Here is a 10,627-nt window from a genome sequence, read left to right as displayed (position 1 = left end):
GGCAGCGCCACATAGTAAGGGAATGTAGGAGGTTTGCTGTCCATGAAAGTCCAGGTAAGTATATGCTGATGCTCTCCAAGTGTCCCCTTATTTTTTAATAATAGCAGGAGTGAGCCATCAAATTCATGGTAGAATTACAACAGTCTCCACCTCGACGCGTTTCCCCACATAATAAACATGTGGTTCATCAGGAGGCCAAAGAGGTATGATATTAGATATGCAGATCCATGGCGCCAGTCAAACAGGATCCATAGCCAGACAGACAATGCTGGAAAGATAATGCTGCCATAGTCCAGAGAGGCGTCATGCCATCTAACCCCTTGCAGCGGTTTTCTATTGACCTTCTGGGGATCCTGGAGGTGGCGTGTGAAAGCGGCATTATTGATAAAAAATGATGGAGGGGCTCTCCACTAAATATCCAAAGGTGCCTACATTCTACCTATTACCTAAGATCCATAAAGATGCCCTTAATCCCCCGGGGCATCCTATTATGTCCAGCATAGACGGCTTGTGTGATCCAATTTGTAAATTTATTGATTATCATCTAAAATCTCTAGTAAAAACCTTGCCCTCTAATGTCCGTGACACGACAGACATCCTCAGGAGGATTGACGGCATCTTTATGGATCAGGATATGTTGATTGTAACAGCTGATGTGGAGAGCCTTTACACATGCATATCACATTCTGATGGTCTGAAGGCGGTCCGCCTTTTTCTTGAGATGGGCAGTCGTGATGGCAAATTGAACCTCTTCATCCTTGAGCTTCTCCACTTTGCACTTACGCACAATTTTTTTATTTTTAAAGATCTATTTTATCTGCATGCATGGCACTGCCATGGGGGCGGCCTGTGCCCCTTCGTATGCCAACCTCTTCCTTGGCATGTGGGAGAGGTTGGTTTTTGGCGATGGGGGCATCAGTGCCAGCTCCCATGTGCAGTGCTGGCTCAGATATATTGATGATGTATTATTTTTTTGGCAGGGCACGGTGGAGCAGCTTGATGCATTTTGGGTCAATTGAATGCTAATAATCTTAATATAAAACTGACATAAAAATAGCAGCAGGTGCATTGACTTTTTGGACATCAACATCGAGGTGGATCCTTTGTCATTCATACAAACTAGTATGTATCGGAAATCCACCTCAGTCAATGCCCTGCTGCATGCATCCTCAGCCCATACCTTTGCCACCATACGCGCCATCCCGACCGGCCAATTCTTAAGGATTAGGCGGATCTGCTCCTCTGACCAGTCATTTGAAAAACAGGCCGCAGAACTCAAACGCCGTTTCCAGGATCGTGGATACAGCAATCACTGCATTAAGAAGGGGTATTTACGTGCCAAAAGAACTCCACGCACACAATTCCTTCAATATAATTGTAAACAACAACAACCACATATTAACCCTCCTATTCGCTTTATAGGAACCTTTAACAACCAATGGCAGACGATGCGGGGCATCCTTGATAAACACTGGCCTGTTCTACGCACAGATCCAATTTTGGCAGATATACTCCCTTCAGGTTCCCTTATGACAGCTCGCCGTGCTAAGAATCTCCGTGACATCCTGGTAAGGAGTCATTATATTCCTCCGCTTTCCAATTTGTTTGGCACTCGCGGCCCGACACAGGGATGTTTTCCCTGTGGGCGGTGTGTCGCATGTCCTAATATCCTCCGCTCCATGACTTTCTCATCATCGGACGACACACGGACAATGAATATACAACATCATATCACATGTGCTACCACGCATGTGATTTACTATGCTACCTGTCCATATTCTCTGGTATATGTTGGTCTCACATCACGCGAATTGCGGGTGCGTACCAGAAAGCATGTACCGGATATCCATGCTGCCTCCGATGTGATCGATGTCACTCTCCTGAAGACACTTCCTCGACATTTCAGGAGATTTCATGGATGTGATCAATCCGGCCTCAAGGTACGGGGTATTGATGTTGTTCATGGAGGCTCCAGGGGTGGTGACCTCAAGAAACGTTTAGCCCAAGTCGAGGCTCGATGGATCACCATCCTTGGGACTTTAACACCTGGAGGCCTGAACGAAAACATCAGTTTTGTGTCTTTTTATAGGGTTTATCTGAGCTTTTCCAAGCATAATGTTCTTCTTATATCACTTGGTCGTTTTTAACATACCATAATTGTTTTAATTTTGTTTTTATTACTCTACCGCTTATCAATTAATTCGTCTGTGGTGAATGTATTTCCCAGTGGTCTTCTTTTATGTATACTTATTCCTCTCTTGTTTATTTCTTTTTATTAGAACCGTCTTTGATGCAATACTAAATTCGTTTTCTGATCTTTGGACGTATCATATAAGATCCTGTTTTCCTATCACCCTACAAGTTTGTGCCGGCATCACTGAACATCAATGATATCTTCTGAATGGACGTTCCTGCTATTCTACGATCTTAATACCACACATTGATATACTCCTGACATATGTGTGTATTTGTTGTCATATTATTATTGTGTTTGGTAAAACAAACGATTATCTTGGAAACATATATCTATATATATATATAGATATATATATATATATATATATATATATATATATATATATATATATATTGATCTATTTTTCTATTGGCCTTTTACTATATTTATATTTGAAGTATTTATACTCTATGACCAATGGTATACTTTTAACGTGACATATGATCTAATGATCAGCATGTTCTTTATAAGCCTTCTTTCTATCCTTAATATATATCTCATTCCCCCTACTTTACAAGTTTAGTCTGCTGAAGCAGCATTAATGTTTACTATGTTTGGTATTTTTGTACCTCTATGTTTATACAAATGTTCTTAGTCTGCTGGCAGTTTGTCACAGGGGCTATTGTTTTGCCCCGCTCGTAATGTGCACCTGGGGCGGTGCATTTGTGTCTTGCAATGTGTTTTGCTGATAATAGGATGTATTAATTTACATCACTTACTACACACCCCTTTTCATGCCCGTCTCAATCGGAGATAGGCCCAGAAGTTGCTGTGTTGATGCGTCTCCGGTGCTATAGTCGCCTGCTCTGTGATTGGTTGGGGGCGGGATTTCTGGAACTACGTCCACTATGCGTGGTTTCACGCCCTGACATGCTTGATGTTGGGTTGGCTCACGTGGTTGCCGGGGTTACGCGTCCTCGGCACGTGTGCCTTCCTGACTCAGCCTGAGGGCTGGATACTCCAGCAGTGTGGGACACTTCCAGACCATTAGCGCTAAATGATTCCCGTTTTATATAACTGTCCCCTTACCTTAGCGGTGCACTGTGCTACTAGTATTATTATGCCTTGCTGTGATTGCGGTTAGCAAGGTGTGTGCTTTTTTTATAATCTGTGTCCTATAAGCGATCACTAAGTGACTTATGGTCTTATGTACCTGCCCCGGTGGGGACGTGAATCGGATGTGATAGATTTATGTTTTGTTATGATATGTTGGCAGAAGAACATGCTGATCTATACTAACTAATATATGTTTTCTATAAACTTGTCCTCAATCTGGGATTGGCTGGGTGGTCACTGTGCAGACGTACCTCTTACGTTTTACATGTCTGCTTTGTGACTGGTTGGAGGCGTGACTCCTGGAAGTATATCCACCATGTGTTGTGTTACGCCCTGTTATGTCTAATGCCGGGTTGGATCACGTGATTGCCGGGGTTACACGTCTTCGGCACCACGTGTTCCTTCCTGACTTGGCTGGAGGGCGGGACATCTGGGTAATGTGAGATAGTCCCCGGTTCACCTTACACTAGATGTTTCACGTCTCTTGTACATTTGTTTTTCATTATCAGTAGCGTACCCTGCTACCAGTGCTGCCACGTCAGATTGCGATTACTATTAACAATCTTTGTGATCTTCGTATAATCCGCCTTTTTCAGTGATCATCATGTGACCTGTCTTAGGTTTCCGCCCACTATCTAGGTGATGCCCTATCACCTGCTTGATGGGCGTTATTGTTCTCTCCATCACATATCCCTCGGCTGAGGGATTGTTACACCTGACAGCAATGATAATTAACAGAGGCTATTTATACCTACTGGGTTTATACTGCCATTAGGGTCTTCCTCCTTGAGAAAGCAACAATACCTCCGTGAAACACGCGTCGGTGGTGATCCTAACTCTTCTGGGTATGTGTACATAGGTGTTACTATGCCTCAGGGTCCCCTGTTTTATTACCTGAACCACAGTTTTTCTAGGTAATTATTTTAACCTGTATTTGTATACATACTTACCACTATTCATGGATGGCTATGTGCACACGCACTTTACTATTTTAATGTCATGATCTCATCCAGGTTTACCCTGTTATCACGTGGTATACTTCAGGTTAATCTAGGTTAACATCTACACTAGTACTCTGTACTTGGGCCCCTGATTTGTTCCATGCATCCTTGTATTTAATTGGTGTCTATTGATACTGGGGCTAAACTCTCCTTGCATGATGATTATCCTCCCATGATTCTGATTCTCGAACTCGAGGGTCAGAATCCTCTAACCAAATCTTATGCATGAGTGAATGGGTTATGTTTTATTCATACCTGGTGACATTGTGGTTTCCCCTGTTACTGTCACCTCATTGTAGGACCTTCTACTCCCAACCTCATAGTTGTTAGTAATTCTATTAAATCATGCAATGGAGTCTGGTCCATGTCATGAAGTGTCTTGCTTACATTATATTTAGTCCCGTCATTTAGACTTTCCCACCTCTTCCACGGCTACTTCAGACAGACAGGAAACTTTTACATTAACCAACTGAATATAAACCTTGTACCCCTTGTGATGTTTTGATTTTCTGTAGCAATTTTAAGTGTGATTTTGTGCTGTCTTGCGTGTTATCTCCATTAATAAAATTCTTGTATTTGCATTTATACTCATTTCTCTTTTGTTCACACTTCTCAAACTGTAGAACTACAAGTCACAGCAATGTCCTACTCACTTCTATCTGCAGCAGGTCTGTTTTCTCAGATTATTCCACACTGGAGCTTCTGGATTCAATGGCTTGCAGAGAGTAGTGGGTACAGCAGGCAAAATCCTTCTTCGGCATGGTAAACCTGGAGGACAGCAGCTCCTACTAATAGTGCATCCTCTAGCTTCAGAACTCAGTCTCTCATCACACAGAGTGGCAGCTTCACCCCTCCAAGATGGCTCAACTTCCTTCCACCCCCTCCCCCCCCCCCCCCCCCCGTCCTGTTTCCTCCTTCTCCAGATTTGCATGGCACCTTGGGAGTTGTAGTATTCTGCAGTTCAACCAAAGAAGCAACATCTGTAGAGGTGAATGTGGGTGGAATTCTATACATCGCTCCCAAAGCAGGTGCCACACTTAGATACTGAAACGTCTACTTTCTTGAGAATGTTTTTTCACTTGGGTGGATGTTGTGTAGGACTTTTCCTTCACTAAGGAAAGGATTCTGTGATCACCCATCACTATTGTCTTCCTTGGACATCCAGACCTCTTTGAGTTCCCATGCTCTCGAGTGCGTTCATTTGTTATACCAAATTTCTGATTTGGCCACCCCTAACATTACTATTAGCTCTCATTTTTTATCCTAATGATGTTCTCCTTCTTTGACCGCATGTTGTGGGTTTACAACAACAGCTTCCAAATGCAAATGTCACATCTGGAATCAGCTCCAGACCTTTTATCTGCTTAATTTATAATGAATTCATGAGGGAATATCCTACGCAGCCCATTAAAGAGCTTTTAAGATAATTGTCCAGTTACTTCTGGTCTCTTTTTAAAGAGACCGCTACATGTTTATGGGCTGTAATTCCTAAACCCTGGCTCCAATTAGTATGTTAATACCCTCAAATTAAAGCTGAGAATCAGCACTTAAAAACGCATATCGATTACATAACTGTATATTGAAAATGTTTTGGTAAACAGGTAAAATAACAAAGGAGCTGTGCTGTCACGCCACCGTCCCACCCAAACTTTGCCAATTTTAAAGTGAAAATGCCAAAAGCCGCCAAAATTTGGCACCACTTTGAATTGATCCAAATTTTTGAGAGACTTTTCAGAGATTTTGTGACAATTTTTTGGCATAAAAGCTTTGATAAATTGGGATCAGAGCATCTTAACAACTTCCACATATCTAGGATGCAGTGTGATTCAATTCTACCCTCATTATTTTAGTGTGAAATGTCTACAGATGTTCTGAGGCAAAATCATCACATCTAGACAATAGAGAAAGACAGGCATGAAGAATATATATTTTCAAGCATTTATTAACAAAACAAAAGCTTTGAAATGCAATTATATACAATGTGATATACTTCAGAGTTCCTATCTCCAATCTGGGGCTGCGCTTTTTAGTAAATAAAGCAGTGGGAAACCTGAGATTAGTGAATTATCTAAATATAATCCAGTATCAAAAGCTTTCACAAATGTTCCTAAAGGCTCTCAAAATACCCAACTTACTAGCAAAGTGGAACCTGAATTTCCATTTTGTGGGATCTCAGTGTGCAGAGCGGGCTCCCACAAATCTCTGCAGCTGCTCTAAGCACGATACATTGCTCTCTCTACTAGTCCAGCGCGGTCATATACTTGTTTAAAGGAAGGGTGTCGCAGTTTTTTATTTTTGTATTAATAATAGTGATTATGAAAACAAGTATTTTTAATACAAAATTAAAATCACTGCTTATTTATTTTTTATTTGATTCTAATTTTACTGGAGGCACTGGGCGCTGCCATCTTGGATTTGGTGTTTGTAAGGACAGATACTCACCTCCTTTATGGCAGCCCTCTGTGCATAGACTCTGATAGTCGGGCTCCGACCCCATTTAGTAACATTAGAGAAGGCATCTGCTGTGAAATGCACGCGCTCCCTGGGCTATCCAGATCACAGCAGAGGGAGTAGATCAGCACCATCATTGTGGCGCACACAGCGTATGATGTTTGCTCCACTTTACCCGTCAACCACCGGGATGTATGAGTACGGGGCGCCGGGCCGCCTCCCCTCCCCCCGCTGTTACAGATTCCAATGACACCCCCTCCTCCCGCTCTACCCAGCCCCGCTCTTCTCCCCCTCCGCCGCTGCCGGCAAGCATGCAGCAGAGCTGTGTGTGTTTGTGTGCGTGTAGAGCATGTGAGTACCTACGCCCCTCCCCCCACCACCGCAGATGCTACTGTCTCCAATGTTCCAATGATACCCCCCCACTCTCCTTGCTCCTCCCCCGCAGCTGCTGCTACCGTCTTCATTGACACCCCTCGCTACCCCCCCATGCCTTGTATCTAATCCTCTCTTGTGTGATACTGCCTGCTGTGCATCTAATCCTCTCCTGTGTGATACTGTCTGCTGAGCTGTGTATCTAATGCTATCCTGTATGATACGTGTTTGGTGAGCCGTGTATCTAATCCTCTCCTGTGTGATACTGTCTGCTGAGCTGTGTATCTAATCCTATCCTGTGTGGTACCGTCTGCTGAGCTGTGTATCTAATCCTATCCTGTGTGATACTGTCTGGTAAGCTGGGTATCTAATCCTATTCTGTGTGATACTGTCTGCTGAGCCGTGTATCTAATCCTCTCCTATGTGATACTGTCTGCTGAGCTGTGTACCTAATCATATCCTGTGTGATACTGTCTGCTGAGCTGTGTATCTAATCCTCTCCCGTGTGATACTGTCTGGTGAGCCGTGTATCTAACCCTGTCCTGTGTGGTACCATCTGCTGAGCTATGTATCTAATCCTGTCTTGTGTGATACTGTCTGGTAAAATGGGTATCTAATGGGTAAAATGGGTATCTCCTGTGTGATACTATCTGCTGAGCCGTGTATCTAATCCTATCCTGTGTGGACCAGTCTGCTGAGCTGTGTATCTAATCCTATTCTGTGTGATACTGTCTGCTGAGCCGTGTATCTAATCCTCTCCTATGTGATACTGTCTGCTGAGCTGTGTATCTAATCCTCTCCTGTGTGATACTGTTTGCTGAGCCGTGTATCTAATCTTGTCCTGTGTGGTACCGTCTGCTGAGCAGTGTATCTAATCCTCTCCTGTGTAATACTGTCACCTGAGCTGTGTATCTAATCCTATCCTGTGTGATAAGTGTTCGGTGAGCCATGTATCTAATCCTGTCCTGTGTGGAACCGTCTGCTGAGCTGTGTATTTAATCCTATCCTGTGTGATACTGTCTGCTGAGCTGTGTATCTAATCCTTTCCTGTGTGATACTGTCTCCTGAGCTGAGTATCTAACCCTATCCTGTGTGATACTGTCTGCTGAGCTGTGTATCTAATCCTATCCTGTGTGATACTGTCTGCTGAGCTGTGTATCTAATCCTCTCCTGTGTGATACTGCCTCCTGAGCTGAGTATGTAATCCGCTCCTGTGTGATACTGTCTGCTGAGCTGTGTATCTAATCTTATCCTGTAAGATACTGTCTGCTGAGGTGTGTATCTAATCCTATCCTGTGTGATACGTGTTCGGTGAGACGTGTATCTAATCCTGTCCTGTGTGGAACTGTCTGCTGTGCTGTGTATCTAATCTTATCCTGTGTGATACTGTCTGCTGAGCTGTGTATCTAATCCTTTCCTGTGTGATACTGTCTCCTGAGCTGAGTATCTAACCCTATCCTGTGTGATACTGTCTGCTGAGTGTGTATCTAATCCTATCCTGTGTGATACTGTCTGCTGAGCTGTGTATCTAATCCTATCCTGTGTGATACTGTCTGCTGAGATGTGTATCTAATTCTCTGTGTGATACTGCCTCCTGAGCTGAGTATGTAATCCGCTCCTGTGTGATACTGTCTGCTGAGGTGTGTATCTAATTCTATCCTGTGTGATACGTGTTCGGTGAGACGTGTATCTAATCCGGTCCTGTGTGGAACTGTCTGCTGAGCTGTGTATTTAATCCTATCCTGTGTGATACTGTCTGCTGAGCTGTGTATCTAATCCTCTCCTGTGTGATACTGCCTCCTGAGCTGAGTATCTAATCCACTCCTGTGTGATACTGTCTGCTGAGCTGTGTATCTAATCCTCTCCAGTGTGATACTGTCTGGTGAGCTGTGAACCTAACCCTGTCCTGTGTGGTACCATCTGCTGAGCTATGTATCTGATCCTGTCCTGTGTGATACTGTCTGGTGAGCTGGGTATCTAATCCTATCCTGTGTGATACTGTCTGCTGAGCCATGTATCTAATCCTATCCTGTGTGGACCAGTCTGCTGAGCTGTGTATCTAATCCTCTCCTATGTGATACTGTCTGCTGAGCTGTGTATCTAATCCTGTCCTGCGTGGAACTGTCTGCTGAGCTGTGTATCTAATCCTATCCTGTGTGATACGTGTTCGGTGAGCCGTGTATCTAATCCTGTCCTGTGTGGAACCGTCTGATGAGCTGTGTATTTAATCCTCTCCTGTGTGATACTGTCTGCTGAGCCGTGTATCTAATCCTCTCCTGTGTAATACTGTCTCCTGAGCTGTGTATCTAATCCTATCCTGTGTGATACGTGTTCGGTGAGCCGTGTATCTAATCCTGTCCTGTGTGGAACCGTCTGCTGAGCTGTGTATTTAATCCTATCCTGTGTGATACTGTCTGCTGAGCTGTGTATCTAATCCTTTCCTGTGTCATACTGCCTCCTGAGCTGAGTAGCTAATCCTCTCCTATGTAATACTGTATGCTGAGCTGTGTATCTAATCCTCTCCTGTGTGATACGTGTTTGGTGCGTCGTGTATCTTATCCTCTCCTGTGTAATACTGTCTGCTGAGCTGTGTATCTAATCCTATCCTGTGTGATACAGTCTGCTGAGCTGTGTATCTAACCCTATCCTGTGTGGTACTGTCTGCTAAGCTGTGTATCTAATCCTATCCTGTGTGATACTGCCTCCTGAGCTGAGTATGTAATCCGCTCCTGTGTGATACTGTCTGCTGAGCTGTGTATCTAATCTTATCCTGTGTGATACTGTTTGCTGAGGTGTGTATCTAATCCTATCCTGTGTGATACGTGTTCGGTGAGACGTGTATCTAATCCTGTCCGGTGTGGAACTGTCTGCTGAGCTGTGTATTTAATCCTATCCTGTGTGATACTGTCTGCTGAGCTCTGTATCTAATCCTCTCCTGTGTGATACTGCCTCCTGAGCTGAGTATCTAATCCGCTCCTGTGTGATACTGTCTGCTGAGCTGTGTATCTAATCCTCTCCAGTGTGATACTGTCTGGTGAGCTGTGAATCTAACCCTGTCCTGTGTGGTACCATCTGCTGAGCTATGTATCTAATCCTGTCCTGTGTGATACTGTCTGGTGAGCTGGATATCTAATCCTATCCTGTGTGGTACAGTCTGCTGAGCTGTGTATCTAATCATATCCTGTGTGTTACTGCCTGCTGAGCCGTGTATCTAATCCTCTCCTGTGTAATACTGTCTCCTGAGCTGTGTATCTAATCCTATCCTGTGTGATAGTGTTTGCTGAGCTGTGTATCTAATCCTCTCCTGTGTGATAATGTCTGCTGAGCTGTGTATCTAATCCTCTCCTGTGTGATACGTGTTTGGTGCGTCGTGTATCTAATCCTCTCCTGTGTAATAATGTCTGCTGAGTTGTGTATCTAATCCTCTCCTGTGTGATACTGTCTGCTGAGCTGTGTATCTAATCCTATCCTGTGTGATACTGTCTGCTAAGCTGTGTATCTAATCCTCTCC

Source organism: Anomaloglossus baeobatrachus, unplaced genomic scaffold (assembly GCF_048569485.1).
Source record: "Anomaloglossus baeobatrachus isolate aAnoBae1 unplaced genomic scaffold, aAnoBae1.hap1 Scaffold_52, whole genome shotgun sequence".
NCBI lineage: Eukaryota > Metazoa > Chordata > Amphibia > Anura > Aromobatidae > Anomaloglossus > Anomaloglossus baeobatrachus.
This window is presented reverse-complemented; position numbering follows the sequence as displayed.